General features: G+C 41.5%; 2 long non-coding RNA genes across 3 annotated transcripts; both read right to left on the bottom strand.

Annotated features, from left to right (window-relative positions):
* Positions 1 to 1,481: 1,481 nt before the first annotated feature.
* On the bottom strand, positions 1,482 to 3,465 carry LOC119194892 (uncharacterized). The gene is made up of 2 exons (XR_009942829.1): positions 3,379 to 3,465; positions 1,482 to 3,156 (listed from the first exon to the last, which is right to left on the bottom strand). It is a non-coding gene; the product is annotated as an uncharacterized LOC119194892 (long non-coding RNA).
* Positions 3,466 to 3,473: 8 nt separating this feature from the next.
* Positions 3,474 to 16,029, bottom strand: LOC119194893 (uncharacterized). Of its 2 annotated transcripts, XR_009942828.1 has the most exons (4): positions 15,616 to 16,029; positions 5,581 to 5,687; positions 5,385 to 5,478; positions 3,474 to 4,875 (listed from the first exon to the last, which is right to left on the bottom strand). It is a non-coding gene; the product is annotated as an uncharacterized LOC119194893 (long non-coding RNA). The 2 variants fall into 2 exon arrangements; XR_009942827.1 differs by having other exon boundaries at positions 5,385 to 5,687.
* Between the last annotated feature and the right edge of the window lie 1,009 nt (positions 16,030 to 17,038).

The following is a 17,038-nucleotide window of genomic DNA, read 5'->3' as shown; positions in this document are numbered from 1 at the left end:
CTAACAGGGCCTGGTCTAGGCAGGGGCAAGAGGGGGTCTGGCCCCCTCAAATAAATGTTGTGCCCCCTCAAACTAAATCTACTAAGCACATAAACTAAGCACAATGCCCCCTCAAAATTTGTGGCTGCCCCCTCATACATGCCTGTCTAGACCCGGCCCTGTCTTCTAACATACCCTTTCACCTCACACACTCACACACAAACACTCTAACCCCAGAAGATGATAACCTGAATTACTCAATGCATTTCACTGCAATAGACTTTTCCACCTAGACTGGCTGGAGCACGCAGGAATAGCGAAGCTGTGGCAGGGCCTCTGATCAAGAAGATTCCAAAAATAGGCTCTTTTTCTGTGGCCCCAGGAAAGGCTCCTCCAGCAGAATTGTGACTTAGCAGTTAGCAGTTGAAACAATAGCTTTGTTTGGTGAATGCAAAACGTCAGTCAATCCAAAAGACAGGGTTTTTAACCAATTAGATGTAGAGATACCATGGTGACTCCGCCCCCTTCTGTGCAGAAAACCCCTTCGAGTGCGAGCAGAAATCAGCCTTGCAAGCAGGGAAGGAAGTTCATATTCCGCGAGCGAGCTAATCTTGCGCGAGACAAACTTGCTCGCGGATGTTTGATTTACGCGCGCATGAACCTGATTTGCGCTCTTGAATTTTGACAGTGATTTGCCGCCATAACACGTTATTTCAACGTGCGCGTTGTTTACTAGAGATTACGGTGGTGCCGTTAGCCGTGTGTGTCCTGGTGTTTTCTATAGTTTTATTTTTTTCCGACTTTTTCCGTGCTTGTCTATAATGGCTTCCGTCCCCGTTGATTTAAAAAAGTGAGCATGGAACGCTAAACATGGTGTTAGCATGTAGCTAACTAGCTAGCTAAACATCCCTGCTGCTGTTGTTACAATGGCTCTCGGTGACTCGCCCTGACGAGAGCTCAGTGTAGGGCAGCAAAGGCCCTACACTGAACACTACACTGGCCCAAAGCTGAATGTGTTTTTAGGACGTTAAAATCATATTATATGTCACTCATTTATCTTTTCAGTGATAAACTGCTTCTTAGCCCCATCTTTTGGGACCTGGTCCGAGCTCAGCTGAGACATGCAGACAGGCGAGGAGGTACAGGAAAGCATATATTTTGCAGGGGAATTTACAGGGTTAGGGTTAGTTATTACTGGCTATATTAAAAACACAAATATACAAATAGACTATTTATAAAATGTATTTTTAGTATTTAAAAAAATATTTTTTTTTTGCGGCCCTATGGCCCTCTATGGACCAGCCGCCACTGCCCATGTGCAATGTGCATGTGCTCTGCTTCAAGTACAGCACAGCTCATCACTGGTGTTTCAACTTTTAATGAGCCTGACTTTGCCCTAGTTGACTTCACTCACTTTGTGTTTAGTCTGAATAAACGTCCACACAAAAACATCCCCTTTGTAGGCACTTCAATTATTCCAAACAAACCATAACACTTAAACATCTCAGAACAGCGGTGCATTTATTTTTTTTGTACAAAAGTTCCATTCTCTGCAGCAATGATTACAAGACTAAGGCAAATAAATTGGGGATTTACAGGTTTGGCAGTGACATCTCTACTCACAATTCATGTGTTAAGTGGCTAAATCTGCATCAATAAATAAAGCAAGAAAATAATGGGGACCGGTTATAGGAATAAAGGAAGTTTTATTTCACATTGTTAATGTTTCTATTTTTAAGTCAATGTAATTGCCCTTCATTTACTTCCCCCGTTAAATTGCAGCATATGTGTTGAGGTGTTAGTCCAATTTGAGCAGCAAACACAACTGAGAATGTCACATTGGGACCAAGATTAGGGCTCAACACTAATAGTATAAAGTGATTGCATATTATTGCTGATCTGGTTTGGCATGTACAGTCCTGAACAACTGGATATTGGCTCACAAGAGGTGCAACAAGAGGGCATTGCATTATCCCACTCAGGAAAATTGATTTCAGTCAGTCAGTATTTTCAGTACAAAGTGACCATTGACTGGGAAGATGGTGGCGCATGGAGTAGTGCGATGTTCCATGTCAAAGTGTCCCTGAGCGAGACACCCAACCAGTAATTGCTCCCCAGGCAACAATGTAACGCATGGGTTATAATGCAGTGTAATTCACTTTGGATAAAAGCGTCAGCTAAATGACATGTAATGTAATTACAGAATGACAAACATGCAGTTCGTTGTATCTTCTGTTTTTAGGTTTATTTCATAACATCTGCCTCCTGGGACTACAGATATAAATGAGCCTTTTGGCTGACTCTGGCGCATTTACAGAAATGGTTTATTAATATGCCCTGTCTCATATCAAATAAATCAAATAAATAAAGTAGCTGGTTTCAATCTGATGTTATCCCCTCTGCTTCCCCACTTAGTGCTGAGCAAACAGGACTGTTGTGAGCATTTCTATTATCCGTGTAATAGATGGACGAGTGTACGGCAGTTTCATCCCTGCCCACCTTTACGCATGTTCAAATTTCCTCAGGCAAGATGTTGAGGCTAGATTCGAATTATTATAAAAATGCCTCTACCTCTATTCCTAACCATTATTCCTGGACCTCAGTGGAATACGTCACAGGGTCAAGGAAAGATGGCTAGGAGAGTTGATGAGGAGGTAGGAAAGGACATGGCGGTGTTTAGGGGATCGGCTCCACTTCCAATGAGCTGCATAGTTGTGATGGAGGAGACGCATGTTGGTGACGTCAGTCTGCAGCGGCTCCAAAGAAGCCTCGGAGATGCCTTCATGTGTCGTCACAGTGTGAGTCATGCAGACGACACAAACTACCAGCTTCAAAGAAAAATTATCAAGGAGCAGCAGACAGACTGGGGAACCAGGAGGACAGATAACTGAAATGACACAAATACAGGGTCAGCGGAAACACGGGCAGACAAACAAAAAACTTCTATTACTGAAACCGCTCTTCAAAGAGCAGCCAAGCGCTGTCACTACCAGGTAGGTTGGACAACCATCTGGCAACGAGTGGATGAAGAAACAGGGTAGATATACTACAGGGGGATTTGTTGATTGAAGGCAGCTTGGTTACCTGACTTTTCATCGGGTTGTCTGAATAGGCTTCAGATTAGAGCCACGCCCCTACCACAGCATACAACAGGAGGCGTGGCCTCGCCGTCCACACCTTGTCAGTTAGATAGAATAGATAACAAAAAAGCATGTTTAAAATACACACCTTCTAAAGTGATTGTTGGTTCATTTATAAAATTTTGTCTTTAGAAGCAAAACTAAATTTTAATCTCAATTAATCCAGATTAATTAATTAGTGGCAAAACATAATTCTTAAACTTGGTTTGATAAAAAACAGCAGGTTTGTAAAGGATGTAGCGCTAGTAACAATTCTCACCATCCCATCAGTGGTCAGCAGCGGTTTAACTCCAGATTCTATCGACTCAGCTCGCTAGGAAGGTGAACATGTCCAGTTGGGTGAGAATCAAGTCTGGGCTTCTGAGAACAAGGTTTTCTGGGCAGCGGCAGAGCTACATGCTTATTTAGTGGTGGGAGGGTGTTGAATGTGTGTGTCTATACAATATGATCCTTGTGACTTTGTCCATATGTTGTGCATGCATGAGGCAGTTGGCGTGTTTTATATCAAACCAGCTGATGCATGCAGTTATCAAACTGTAGATGGTTGTTTATTATCAGCAGCACGGGAAAACAGTACAGTGCAGAGTGCTTAAAAGGTTTCTGTAAATTTGCATGGACTTTAAATACTAAGCAACTCAACATTCGGTCCCACATCTCACAGCCTGGCTGCGCGGCAGTGAACCACAATACCAAACAGGGTCACTTTATCTTTTTCTTTTGCCCAGATGATTTCTCAGGATTAGTGGATATCATAGAGAAGACTACTTAACTTAAAGGCTGTTGAAATTACACTGAAGAATTCTTTCCCCTGGGGATGCATTTCCCTTAAGGAGAGGATTTATTCCCTCTGTGACAGCATTAGAGTAATGAGTAGCTCCCACAGAAAGCCACTGTGTTGAATACTTGACTGTAAAAACGGAGGGAATGTTAATTGAGCCTCACACACCAAAACCTTTTCAGTGGGTCAATCTTGGGAAGATCTTTCAAGGTTTTTAGTTGCTGAATTCAGCATTCAACCAAACACAACAATATTTGAATGAACCATTTAATTGCATTTCTGTTCAAGTATCCTATTTGAATGTTTGTGTGTGTGTGTACGTGTACATGTGCGTTAAACCAGTTTGTCAAAAGCAGTGTCCAGCAGAGGGCCTTCTTTTATCGTGTTAACATAGGAAGTCATTAATAATACACAACTTGTGCAGACCAACACACCATATACAAAGAGAAACTACCAAAAACAAGGTTCTGGTAGAGCAAAAAAAGATCAAGGGCTTCTGTGAAATTATCCCCTCTTTATGACGGCATGGCCTCATTATTCTTCTGTAAGGTGCATTGAGCTCGTAACTAAAGGTGACCTCCTATTGGCTGACATAGTGGCTTTTGCTTTACTCTGTACATTGTTATTAACTCATGTTTCTCTATGATCATTGTATGGGAAAAGTGCAACATGCAACATCCTCTGTCCTGAAACCCTCACATCGGCACAGGAAAAACTCCCCAAAAAATGAAAAAACCCTTCAATGGGGAAAAAAGGGAAGAAACCTTAGGGAGAACGTCAGAAGAGGGATCCCTCTCCCGGGATGGACAGACTGCAATGGATGTCATGTGTACAGAATCAACAATGTAGAAAAATGTACATTACATTCAAATCCTCTAACAGAAATGATACAAGTAATAGCAAGTAGCAGAACAAGTGTACGGCAGGACCACTGCAGGGACAACCACCATCAGGTCGAATCACCATCCACAGAGGCTTCTGTGGGGAGGGAGAGCAGAAAGATGTTGGTTTATGATGACAGTAATAAATAACCAGTAACAAATCCGACCGAGTGCTAAAGAGGAGTCTTTGTGATTGGCATGTACTTATCTTGAAACTAAATGCTGCATGCCAATTAGTAAGACACAGTCAAAAGTTGAATGATTATTCCTTTGAAAGCCCTTTATTCATGCAAACACTGTTGATGAATATTTTGGGTAATAAGGGTATTCATCTTCTGGAGGGAGGTAAGCAAGTACAGCAGTTTGAGGGGGCCTGGTGCAAGAAGCACGCAACAGGCCTCAGGATTGCTATCCATCAGGAAACTAGAAAGCAGTGAGTCTTCCTGCCATATTAGTACATAATGTCTAAGACTACTGTATATACAGCTTCCTTCCTCCCATTTATAAATATATGACCCCAATGCAGTATCTTAAATCCCCATTTAAATGACAGCTTGCTTTTCTTATCTGCATTCTTCTCCCGCACACACACACACACACACATACGTTTGATTCCATCAGGAGCGTGTGCACCGCGATCCGTGTGCGACCTGGCTTTGCTCCGTCCTCCGCCTTGCAAACTGCCCCACGGGGAGTGTTTCTGAAGCAGAGCCCATGAACATGAGTTATAGATATAGAATCTTCCATTTCTGCAGTCTAAGCTAAGAAAAGTGTTGAAGAAGAGCAACTGCAGAAAGTCAACCTTTGGGCTCTTGTATCTTGTATCTTCAATGAGGCATGGGTACTGTTTGCCTCCCTCTCTGCTATTTTACTGCAGTTTTATGTCAGATCAGCAAGCCTGATATTGTTCTATCAAAAGAGAGGACATAAAATGAAAGTGTCTACAAATATAACAGTGGTGACAAACAACAAGAAGGCAAAAGGCATGCGCTCAACCCAGTTTGTATTTTGAATTTGAATTTGTTTATTTATTTGAGCAGTACACATGGTGCTCAAAAGGAGTGGACTGAAGCAAGAGCTTATGAGAGCCCACCCCCAAGTACAATAAAATAAATAAAGTAACAATAATAAAATCAAACAAACAAAAAGTAAAAAAAAAAAAAAATATAAAGTTTGTGGGGCATTGCTTTAACTGCCAGTTGCTGCCTCTGTTTCAACAGGACATGTACAACTCAACAATGTTGATTATAAAAATGTTTAAAATGATTCCTTCATGATTCATAGCATCAGTATCAAGTATCAGTAGAGTAATATTTATTCATTCTATTTCGTTATTATTATTTTTAACTCATTCATGATGATTCAATCAAAGGAGACCTGCTTTTTAGGGGAATTCCTAAGATTAAAATAAATCTTTGTTATTACTTTTTCTTACATTTTTGCACATCTTTCATTTAAAATCCAATGTTTTTGTTTGACTCAATGCATACCTGCACTGGTAACAAATCACCCCTCAGACTACGGATTCCAGACAAAAGTCTTTAAACTCAACAGTGCTCCACTCAAAACTTCTACCTCTAAAACATTGCTTTAATTTCCTGCGGCCTTAAAGCAGCAGTTACCAGACAACTTCAATAAAAACAACAAATCCCCTGTAAATTTGACTCAAAGCATTTTACCCCCTGAGAAAAACAAACACACATAAATACACACAGAAAATCCATTGCTCATGAAATGAAAAAACATCAATATGGGAAGCTTATATGACAAATTCTACATCTATAATATATCATATAAATAAAGGTGGAGATCATGATGGAAGACAATAGAAAGCCATATTTGATTTGAAGTCATGGACATGAGAGTGAAGTCATGGACATAAACAACGTGCAGATAAACTACAGAGCATCAACAAACATTCAGATGTTCACTGACCTGAGGGCTATTGCGCGAAACCCGGATAAGGGATTAAGTCTTAAGTCGGGCTATCCAGGTTATCCTGGAGGAATTTAGCTCCGACTTGGTTGCACGAAAGCAGGTTGAATTAAACCTGGCCAAGTAACCATGGCGATTTATTCTTTGAAGCTAGCCTGCTCCAGACCAGGCTAAGAGCCAGGCTAAGATTAATCCTGCAGCCTCATGTGTCAAATCATCTTCCGCTTTGACCCGAAACAAACGGGTTTAACAGTAATTCCGTTGTTTTCTGAATGCGTTCTGATTTTTTTTTATTAACATGCATCACTTGTCACTATTGCTCTCACCAGTTTGGTTTAAAACTCTACTATTGCAGATGTTTAGATCAGTGGTCTGAATCTTTTACCTCACGGACCGTTTTCATGTCAGACAATATTTTGCGGACCGTAAGAAGGTCGGAAGGATTAGAAAGATAGAAACCTGTAAATGGGATTGAAAGTTTTTAGGTACTTCTATTACTTCTTTTACCATTCTGCTGAACCTCTAGTGGAGTTTCTGGTTTCAACTACCCTGGTGATCTAGGAGAGAAGCAACTCTGATATTCTCTCAGTGCATCTTCTTATCAGTTACCCTGCTTGACATCTAATGGCGCGTTTCCACCGAGCGGTACGGTACGGTACGGGTCGGGTCGGTACCCTTTTATTTGTGTCTCGACTGCCAAAAATTGAGAAAAGTACCAAAAATCCGAACCGTACCGTACCACTTTTTGGGTACCCTTCCGTTGGGGTACCTGGCACAGTTGTTTGGTACTAAAGGGTGAAGCTAGACTCACTGCAGAAAGTTGATTACCCTGCCCCTCAGGCCCTTACAGATCAATCTGATGATGTAACGGTGGTGTTAAGGACCAAGATGCAGTAAACAGATACACAGAGTAGTAGGGCTACTGTTTCCAATCAGCTCGCGAAGAGAAATCCAATCGGTGGATTACCGAAGCTGTCAGAGGAAGCAATCCTCTGACAGCTCATCTCATGGTCAGGGAGAGAAAGGTATGGCGGATTACAGCGCAACAGGACATAGAACCTCAAACAGGCAGGCTCTGCAAACGGGACCCTAAAGGGACAGGGAGTATGTGAGAGCAGATCTGTGAAAGAAGGGATTATATAAGTGTACGGTGTGGGTTAGTACGGCTCCGGACACAGGCACTGACACCAGGGTGGTGGGTTCCAATATTTTATTATTTTAATCGGTTTGCTCCTGCTCGCTGGAACACGCTGCTCGCTCGCTCGGTCTCTCCTGCCGCTCGCTCGCCTTACTGCCTTTTAAGTAGCGAGGAGACACACACACACACACATGTCAGTCATCAATCAATCAAATCGTTCTCACCTGGCACTGTTCCCTGAGCCGCTCCCCCTCTCTCCCACACCTGCAGCCGAGCTGAAACCACGCCCGCCACCACAATAAGCATCCACAATATATATGGTACTTTGACCTGGACAAGAGTAATTTACAGCAAATAGGTAGATGCATACTCAAAGCTCAAGCTTAGATAAACCAGAGAGGTCCTATTAAGTTTTCTTTTCTCAGAAGGGAGTAAGCCCTTCCAAGTCATAGGCCTTTAGGATCAGATAAAGCCCTCGGAATATAAAAGGGTTCTTGCTCAAACCCCCTGTGCGGGTTTTAGATAAAATACAAGGAATCATTGTAGAAGCCCCCTTGTTGGCTTCTTGTGAGCAACCTTAGAAGGTGGAAAAGTTATGGATAAAACTTTCAGACAGGAAGCTGGGTGGAAACAACAGACAAAAGAAGTCTGAGTGAAACCTTTTTACAAATGGTTCTACGTGTTACCCTTTATGTTTGGTTTGATGTGTAACCCTGACAGGGTTACTGGTTATGTAAGAACCAAAAATGTTTTCCCGACAACTATAGACTGCTCCTTTTATTTAAAGCTTCTATTGAGCGATTTCTAGATGGAAAGGAGTGTGCAAAGTAATGTTGAGGATACACTGACAATGGAGCAAATAGTTTTCTTCCAGAAAACAGAAGTTGAGCTTGTTGTCTTAATGCAGAAACCTGTTATAGCTCTGAATTAGAGTCCATTTAATCATTGGCTTTTATACTGTGTAAAACACAGGCTCTGAAGGCTCTGGTGTGAACTTGCTCACCAAGATTCACAATGACGTGAAATATTCTAGTGGAGAGGAACTAGAAAGAAACTTTTATTTCACTGAAAATCAATTCTTTGAAATGTTTTTCTTTTCACGTGCTTCTGCAGCATCTTAATAGCTGGTCTTACGCAACACCCCCTAGTATCCCCAGCTTCTATCAGCTCTGAGCGTCCATGCTCTGTTTTATACATGAAAAGCCTATAATTGAGACTATGGATGATGTGTGTGTATTCCCAGTGCATCTGTGCATGTGCGTGTTGTGCTATTTGTTTGGCCAATAGGACAGAGACAAAGCTGTTGCTAAGCTGGATCTTTCGCTGCTGAAGAAATGTAGTGTTTGTGCTGGGTTGTTTGGGTTCCACCTCCCTGGAGATGCCCTGAGCTCTGGCAGCCTGACCAGTACTTTCTTGGCTGTATTTCTATCTAGGTCCTCATCTACTGCAGATTTGTTTTGAAGATTTGGGTTAAGTTTAAAATATGAATTAGAATCAGATAAATCTTAGTTCAGAACTGTTCTTCAATGTGAGTTGAGTTGAAAGTCTGTTCATATGTTCATGGTGTGTGTGTGTGTGTGTCCAGAGCATAATGGCAGTCAGGCTCATAATGAGGCTAAGAGGCCCTCTGACCAGGCTTTTGAAACACTGGGCAGACACTTGGCACCCACCGGGTACTACATCATTTGGACAAAGGGGTATTCATGGGCACATAGATGCACAGCCATAGACATCAACACAGTTTTCTATGCTGATGCAGGTTCACATGAGCTAGCCTGGCACAATGACTAAAAGTTGAAATTGGTCAATAACTGTTGACTTAATGCCAGATATTATTTAAAACTTTACTTTCTCTTCCCTTGTTGTTAAAAATTAATAATAATGGGGAAAACGGGTGAAAACCTCCGGTTTGGAAGTGAAGCAGATGTATGAGTGCCTTATACTTGCATTCCTTCTTTTGGCAACCAAGAAGCAAATGATTAGGAAAAACGAAGACTGGTTGTATGGGAGTCTTTGGGAGAATTGCCCTAATTATGCCTTGATTTATTCCCCTCGTAAACATTGTAAACATGAGTTTATGTTCTCAATTGCTAGTTTCAAGTTTTCTTCAGTACACCATGATGCACATTTAGAAAATGATGGTCTAATTAGAGTCAACTAGATCATAAAGCAGGGTATACTTTAGGACCCTGATACCATGTGATCGACAGGTGCCTGTGTTTACTTTAACTCTGCCCAGTGTGTGGCCTCTTCTTATCATTAATATTGAGCCATTTCCTGACTCAGGGCCCATGAAATCATGTTAACACGAGGTTCAGTAAAAACTATGCCTTGTAATGTCTCATTTGATAAGTGAGAGGAACCTTCAAGGAAGATTTACATTAGGAATACTACAACTAATAAAAGTTCTCATCAATAAAAAAAAGAAGAAAACTCTTGAATAGATATGTTTTCCTATATTAGCAAGGTAGCCTCCTTGGACAGTTTTTTGGAATGGACTGGATGATTTGTTTCTGTAATTAACGCACCATGTCTACTGTGAAAAAGCTCTATTAGTGAGTGTTTGACTATGTTATTTGTCTTGTTGTCCATTGTCTCATTGTCCAATGTTATGCATAGTTATGCTATGTCAAATTCCTTGTATGTATATTTTGGCCATAAATGCTCCCGATTTCTGATGGCTGCAATCCTGCATTGTAGATATGCATAGCCCAGTGAAGCATATAGGATATAAGATCAGTCAAATTGAGACTGCTTTGATGTCATGTTTTGTATGGGAAGAAACTCAGTAAGGCACTGAGAAAGCGTGGGGAAGGGGTGGTTCCTGGTGGGCGAAGGTGTCAGGGCTGACACAAAGTGCAGCACCAGGGCGTACCAGCTGTCCTACACTTGTTACCAGCTGTTAAAAGTGAAATGGCACTGCCTCCCACCAACAGTGCCCTCCATGGCCTCAATGGAAATTCACAGCACGTCAAATTTCCCAGGACTTCAGGTCCATGCTGTGACAGGGGCACAGAAGACCTAGAGACTGGGGTAAAAGCCATGAGACGGACAGCCAATCTCTGGTGTCCATGTAATGTGACTGACAACAATAACTTCAGCGGGCAGTAATCAGTCGATCATCCATCATATGTACATCAGAAACTGACATGACCAGCAATCGACCACTAAGTGCATTTGCGGCGCTGGACTTATATGTTGAGTTTTGATTTTAGCTTCACTAAATGCCATCTTGATGAAATATCTCTTGTTGCATAAACCTTTAGTTTTTTATTTTGGTTGATTTGGATTTGTTAATTGATTGAGCTGCTTAGGATCGGCTGACTTCAAAAGGTATGTTTATTTTAATGAAATGTAACAATTAATTGACGTTAACAAATATTTCTGAAATAAAATGTATGGCAGTAAAAGAGAAACAAACAATTTTCAACCAAACAGTTCATTGGTGCACATTTTTAAAAGAATGTGAGGCTTTACATGGCCAGCATTTTCTTTATTTAATTTAATTTACATTTGCAAAAAAAAATTGACCCGTCACTATTAGACATCATGGTCCCGCACCACTTAGTATCTGAATATTAACAGAAAAATAGACTTCAACTTACATGTGTCCAGGGTAGTAAATTTAAATATTTTTTAGGGAGCAATCTTTGACCCCACTGACTGAAAACCAGGGTCATTTTATAAGATTGGGGGCATTTTTTGAAACTTGTGAAGTAACATGTCCTGGTGCCCAGACAGGCTGGAAAGCTAAGGCAGCAAAGGCAGTGATTTCCCGAAGTATCAGGGTGAGTGCTTTCTGGATGTTAACCTTTAGTTATGAATGCTCTCCCTCCCCACAGAAGCCTCTGTGGATGGTGGTTCGACCTGATGGTGGGTGTCCCTGCAGTGGTGCTGCCGTACACCTGTTCTGCTACTTGCAATTACTGGTATAATTTCTGTTAGAGAAATTGAATGTATTGTACATCTTTTACATTGTTGATTCTGTACACATGACATCCATTGCAGTCTGTCCATCCCGGGAGAGGGATCCCTCCTCTGACGTTCTCCCTAAGGTTTCTTCCCTTTTTTTCCCCATTGAAGGGTTTTTTCAAATTTTGGGGAGTTTTTCCTGTGCTGATGTGAGGGTTTTGGGACAGAGGATGTTGCATGTGTACAGACTATAAAGCCCTCTGAGGCAAATTTGTAATTTGCGATTTTGGGCTATACAAAATAAAATGAATTGAATTGAATTAAACACTGCTTGATTTAACGTTAATATTTCACTCACCTTGAAAACAGTCTGAGCCTGATACCCAAGCCTGGTCCAACCGAAACAGGGGCAAGAGGGGAGGAAAGTGTCGCCCGCCATTTTCCCATAATGCACTTTTATAACGTTCGCAAAAATGTAATGACGACCTCCTTAGTTAAGTTAATTTACATTTCTAATTTAGTTGAATCTGAATTTCAGGTAAACATTTGTTCCGTCATTGAGAAGTTGCAAACTAGTGGTTTCACGACAACTTCTGATGATATGATATGATGTTTACCAGAGATGGTCATTTGAAGCATAGCAGCAAGTCTTTGCTGTATATGGTCATACAACGCACAGCATTATTTCCGACAATTTTGGTACGGCTAGAAAAGAATATAAAATACTGCAAACAGGGCTTATCACGCCGTCCCTCGTGCTGCGCTGGGACACTCGGACCACGTCATGGTCCACCTGATTCCTGCATACAGGCAGAAACTAAAGCTCTGCAGACCTGTGGTGAGGGAATCCAAGAAGTGGACCAGCGAGGCGCTAGAGGATCTTTGGGTGTGTTTGGATTGCACAGACTGGGATGCTACTAACAATCTGGATGGCTTCTGTGAGGACAGCTGTGTACCATCATGCACCAGGGTGAGTTATAACAACGACAAATCCTGGTTTACAGTAGAACTCAGTGGCGGCTGGTGATGGAAAAAGTAGGGGGGGCTGAGGGAGATTTCTGCTGTTTATTTATTACATTAACACCAAAGTAACGATTTAAAAACAAATAGCATCTAATGTAATTATTAAACTATGAATTTAGAATGTCCTTGTAGATTTCAAATATTGTTCTTTCAAAGACAAGGTCATACCAAGTCATACACATCATATTAGGAAACCAAGTCATACAAGGTGAACTTATAATTGCTGTAATTTGCGTCAATAAAAAAAAGCGTACGACGCTTCCTTGTCTTTCACCTGCTGTCTGATGTTAATTTGTGGCTGGTCCGGTCCCATTTCTTTTATTTTTTGTTTTTCAGCCAGTGGTGATCTTTCAAACGGAGTTTGAAGAAGAGATTGCACGGTTTCTTTCTCGTGTGACGCCGGCGCCATTGTCAACTCGAATCTCACTGCCGCGTGACCACACAAAACTCATGTTATTCTCCGATGGGCGCAGAGGCAAAGCGCCCATCGGAGAATTATTACTGCGCGTCACTGATTGGTTGAATTGATCATATTTAGTGACGTGTTATAGCATATCAGAGCTCCATTGGTTAGATAGTGAGGGCGCCCTTTCTCGGCGCCCCGAGCATAAAACTACCATAGACTGTAAAAAGAAAACTACACATTTATGATGTTATGCGGCACATGATGAAGCTGGCAAACAAAAATACCCCACCCCCTCTCCCTCATTCTAGTGTGAAAAACACGTACAGAAGAAAGTCATGTTTTTTTTTTCAAACTTAATTTTTTATTTATTTTTTTTACTTGGTAGGAGGGGCGGCGCCCCAGCGCCCATAATAGATCAGCCGCCCCTGGTAGAACTGCATTTAGGAGTGGGGAAAAAGACTTCAAGTCAAAATACAGGTTCAAAATACAGGTTCAGCAAGGCGGTGAGAGAAGCTAAACGACTGAACTCTGAGAGACTCCAACATCAGTTCTCAGCAACTGACTCTGCTTCGGTTTGGAGAGGCTTTAAACACCTCACAAACAACGAGCCGAAAACCCTCCACGAATGACCTCCGCCTGGCAGACGAACTGAACGAGTTCTACTGCAGATTTGAAAGACAATGTCCTGGCTCCATCCCTGACAACTCCACCAACCTGCCCCAGACCACCACCCCCCCCCCATCCCCTAGCCCATCTAGGGCTCAGACCTCTGTATTTATCGTCTTCAGTGTAAATGGTGTAAATGGATGTGATGTGCAAGCACTATTTAAAATATTTTTGACAATTGTCTTGATTGTATGGGGCCTAAAAACGCATATGCTACTCATTTGTCATAAACTGTTCAGCTGTGATTTGTCTTTTCTTAATACAGTTAACAACAATGACTGCCTACGTCTCGAAACCTTGATTTCCACTGTCATGACGCGATGAGGACCAGCTCAAATCACAAGGTTTCAAGAAAATCAATGTTAATCTAAACAAAAGAACAGGACCAAAGGCCACCTCAACAGGCTGCTGTTCCAGCGTATTAAGAGACTGGTGCCACAATGATCAAAACAGACATAAAGCCCCGACTGAGTATCTTTGTGAAAATTCTTGCCTCAACCAATTTCTGCCAAGAGGAGTCAATAATGCTAGTAAACCCGTTTGATGATGGTCTCTCTTTTCTTGTTTATTTTTTTCTATTCAAAGAAATGTCATTAATAATGGCAGTACTGCTGGTTATATCTAAGTTATTGCTTTTGTATTAAATGAATAAGTAATTAAGTGATGAAAACAGGAGCTACAATTGGCATATAAAAGGTTTCAGCTATTTGATTTCATCAGAGAGGTTATTCCAGAGGAGAGGAGGCGTGAAAGGAAGAAGGCCCTGCAACACGCTGACTGTGTTTGCTTTAACTACTGGATAGAAACTTCATTTTGAGTATTATTATATTTTCTCATCATCTTTTTCCTTTTGCCGTCATCATGTTGGCAAGCCCCACCTTGATCAAAATGCTTAAAGGAACATTTTGACATGATTTGAAAACCAAATCAAACTTGTTGACTCCTTCGGTTTCAGAACACGGTAGTTTTTTACTTTGCATTGATTTTAACATTTTATGTTATACAGTGAATGTATAAGTTTAAATATGTGTTTCTCATTTTGGGGACGGGAAATGAAAGATTGCTGTTTTGAAACGATGATCAATATGGCCGATGTGGGAAAGATTTAGCATTCACATCGTCACAAGGAATTTATAACTGTCTTTTCTTTGTGCTTCTTTTGGTATAGTTTATCTTTGTGGACTGGCAGCTTCTCATTTCCAGAAATAGATATGCTTAAATGTTTATTAACAGAACACATTTGTTTATTGTATACAAGATGTTCTATTAATTCCAAAACCTGCATTTAAAATACGACAAGTTTACAAGTTGGGATGACAAAGAGTTGGCTCAGTAGTCATACATGATTTATCTTAACAGACCTATCTATGCTCTTCCCTGTCCCTCCATGCTTTGTGCCTCAACAAAGTAGGAGCGACAATCGAACTTGTGACCAATATGGATGGACATCACTATGGCATAGTATATGGCATACCACCTCAAATAACTTTACATTTTCTGCACACATTTGTAAGTAGCCCTTTTTCTTAAATATATAGTACTTCTATATACTAGTAGTTCTGTGGATCTGTGGTGAGACTTGATGTTTAGTGGTAAATGTTGGAAATCCAAAACCAAATTTCAACCGTGGTCTCATGCAAGGATGTCTAACTGGGTCACCAGATCCCCAGGTTTCAACAATTCAACTCCTTCATCTAAATCACTAGCACCCCACCACTTGCCTTCTTCATACAGTTCCATGTGAAACAATAACATACCTGGCATTAGTGTAGGATGACTGGAGCTTGGCCCGAAGATAACCATTAGTGACTCAACACTGAGGTGCGTCTGAATAGTTGTGGTTGGCCTGCTAATGACAGCCTGAAGCATTGGCCCTGACAGGCAGGCAGGCTGGCGTCAAGGCTGGCGAGAGATATTGTGAGAGAGGGAGAGGCCAGCAAGAGAGAAGTTGGCACGAAAAGTGGGGATCTGAACCACAGCCAGATTTTGCTGCTTAAATGGAGAACCAACATCAGAGAGGGGCTTGGTTGTCCTGACCATTTAAACATTACAACGTTGTTGTCTTTAATATCTAGTTCCATTAATGACCCGTTTGCCAGCCTGCACAGAGGGAATCAGGGCAATGTTGCGGCTCCTTCCTGCTATAACTGTGGTTCGGAATACAGATCCGCTTTGAACTAATAATTGATAACTTCTTCAATTCAATTCAATTCATTTTATTTTGTATAGCCCAAAATTACAAATTTGCCTCAGTCTGTACACATGCAACATCCTCTGTTCAGAAACCCTCACATCGGCACAGGAAAAACTCCCCAAAATATGAAAAAACCCTTCAATGGGGGAAAAAAAGGAAGAAACCTTAGGGAGAACGTCAAAGGAGGGATGAGTGCAGTTCCTTTGATGCCAATCAAGTGTTCCAGTCTCTGCAGCAGGATACGGTGATCGATGGTGTCAAATGCAGCACTGAGGTCCAGCAATACAAGAAAAGAGACAAGTCCTTGGTCCGATGCAAGTAGAAGATCATTTGTAATTTTCACTAGTGCCGTTTCTGTGCTATGATGCACTCGAAATCCTGACTGGAAATCCTCGAACAAAGCATTGTTTTGTAGAAAGTCACATAATTGGTTTGTGACAGATTTCTCAAGGATCTTAGCGAGGAAGGGACGATTAGAGATGGGTCTGTAGTTAGCCAACACCTCTGGAGCTAGAGTAGTTTTCTTAAGAAGAGGTTTGATTACAGCTACCTTGAAGAACTGTGGTACATGTCCTGTCAACAAAGACAGATTCATAATATTCAGTAGGGATGTGCTAATTAACGGAAAAACTTCCTTAAGCAGCTTAGTTGGAATCGGATCCAGGAGACAAGTGGATGAGTTGGATTTCAAAATTGTAGAATTCAGTTGATCAAGGTTGACGGAAGAGAAACCATTCAAGTAGGTACCAGAGCCCACGTCTGCGTCCAAGGTTCCTACATCTGAGGACGGGTCGGCTCCGGTTGGGGGTAGTAGACCATCAATTTTCTCTTTGATAGTCAGAATCTTATTATTGAAGAAGTTCATAAAGTCGTTACTACTGAGGTCCACAGGAATACACAGCTCGACAGCGCTGTGACTCTCTGTCAGTCTGGCTACAGTGCTGAAGAGAAACCTCTTGCGTTACGCAGAGCCTTCTTATATGTTT

The sequence above is a fragment of the Pungitius pungitius genome, chromosome 20 (assembly GCF_949316345.1).
Source record: "Pungitius pungitius chromosome 20, fPunPun2.1, whole genome shotgun sequence".
Taxonomy (NCBI): domain Eukaryota; kingdom Metazoa; phylum Chordata; class Actinopteri; order Perciformes; family Gasterosteidae; genus Pungitius; species Pungitius pungitius.
This window is presented reverse-complemented; position numbering and strand designations above follow the sequence as displayed.